Here is a 2,129-nt window from a genome sequence, read left to right as displayed (position 1 = left end):
GCAAGGAGCTCTGCGGTGAGAGCTCCCTTGGCAGAGAGAGAGCCAAGGGACAGGGCCACGGGCAGGGCCACGGGTGAGGGACAGGCAGGGCCATTGCAGGGCCACGGTGAGGGCACAGCCTGTGGCAGCAGAGCTGCCCAGGGCCGGGGGCAGCCGGGGCTGTTGGTACCAGGCAGTGCTGGGGCCGAGCAGAGCACGAGGCCTCTTGCAGAGCCCTGGAGCAGCCTCCCACTTGCGAGCCCCGCCCTGGTGGGGTGACACTGTTCCCTCCCTGCAGGACACTCCCCCAGAAATCATCAGGGGATGATGTGTCTATTCCTGGTTCCTATTTGTGTCTATTCCTGGTTGCTGATTCATGCCGGGGACCTGAGGGACCTTCTGCAATCCCATGCATGGGGCACAATCTCCTCTCCAGAGCTTGACTTCCTGCAGACTTTGCAGGGAAATCTGTGCTGGCAGCCCAGTATGTCCCGATCCCCCACGCTCCCCCCAGGATATTTGGGATGAGTTCCCCCTTCCCAGGCACCCGTGGGATAGGGGGGCGATTGTTCTCTTGCTGTTGCTGTTGCTGCTCCGCCCTGTCCCTGCCCTTCCTGCTGCTGTCCGGTGAGCGGAGCGGCCATGATGGGAAAGGGGCGTGAGAAGCGAAAAGAGCGGGTGGGATCCCCAAAGGGAGCGTGAGGGATGGTGGGTCACCCCCAAAGGGAGCTGGGGGGAGCCGGGGTATTGGGGGCCGATGGGAAACGGGTGGGAGAGGGGGGCTAAGGGGTGGGAGGAGAGCAGGAGCAGGGTTGCTGTGGGGGTCTCTCTGTGTCCCCATGCCTTGTTCCCTAGAGAGCGGGCGAGGCTGGAGAGAGAGGGGAGCTGTGAGAGCCCCGAGAGCCTGGAGAAGGGGGAGCTCAGGCCCCCTGTGCTGAGCCAGCAGTCAGGGCCGTGCTGTTGGTGCCAAATTGCCCCTGGTCAGGCTGAACCCAGAGTCTGCCCACATGTCAGGGGGCCCAAACTGCTCCCTGCTCTCGTTGCCCTGGGGCAGCCTCTGGTGTCTCCCTGCCTGTGGGGCTGTTTAGTTGCCTTGGGCACAGCTGGCCCTTGTGCAGGGCTGTGCCCTTGAGGGCTCTTTGGGGTGGGCAGGAGGTGTTTTTTGGGGGTGCTGGGTTGGGGGCAGAGCCCCGGCGGTGGGTGGGGGATGCGGGTTCCCCCACGATGGGGGTTGGTGTTGCTGGGTCAGACACCGACGGCTCCATTGTCAGCCCTGTGCCGGCGGGGGACACACAGCGGGTTTGGGGCCCCCCGGGAGTGCTGGGGGTGGGTGTGGAGCCCGGGAGCTGCCGAGTGTGGAGGGCGGAGCGGGGCGATGCCGGAGCTGGGGGACCCCCGGCAGCCTGGAGGGGGGAGCACGGAGAGGGAGGAGCCCTGGGACCCCCGGGAGCCTGAAACAGGGGGTGTGGAGAAGGGGAAACCTGGACAGTGGGGACCCCTGGGATCCCTGGGGCAACAAGGTGGAGAACTTGGAGAGGGGGAATGTCTGGGAACGTGGCACCCCAGAGGCGAGAGTCAGAGGAGAAGGGACCCTTGGGACCCCAACACTTCCAGTATCCATAAGTGGGATCCCCAGCATCACAGACAGGGGAGACTCTCTGAACCCCGGAGGGGAGAGATGAATGACGGGGAACTTCTGGGAGAGATTTTTTGGGGCTAATCTTCATATTCTGGAGTATTTTTAGCTGAATTTCAACTTTTTGCAGTTTGGGGGCCTAAGGGTCTTGCTATTTCTGTGGGTTTTTTGCCTGAATCTTGGTGGCTTGGGTTTTTCTGGACTGAATCTTGGTGTTTTGGAGGTTTTTATGGACACAGGATGCCCAGTGAGTTCTAGAGATGGACTTGGGCAGGAGGAACCCCCAAGCCAACACACTCAGCCCTTGTTTTCTCTTCCTCCATCAGGATTTGTCCTTCTCAAAGCTTGGGCGGATGGAGGAGGAGGCTGTGAGGAAGAGGAAGATGCCTTGGGCCCCCCAGGCAGGTGAGGAGGAAGTCAGTGCCCCTTTCCCCTGGTCTTGTGCTGGCTCTGTCAGCCGAGCATGGCCCCGGCTGCAGGACAACCCCGCTGGCGCCGCCGTCCTGCCGGGGCC

Source organism: Lepidothrix coronata, unplaced genomic scaffold (assembly GCF_001604755.1).
Source record: "Lepidothrix coronata isolate B3197 unplaced genomic scaffold, Lepidothrix_coronata-1.0 Scaffold417, whole genome shotgun sequence".
Taxonomy (NCBI): domain Eukaryota; kingdom Metazoa; phylum Chordata; class Aves; order Passeriformes; family Pipridae; genus Lepidothrix; species Lepidothrix coronata.
This window is presented reverse-complemented; position numbering follows the sequence as displayed.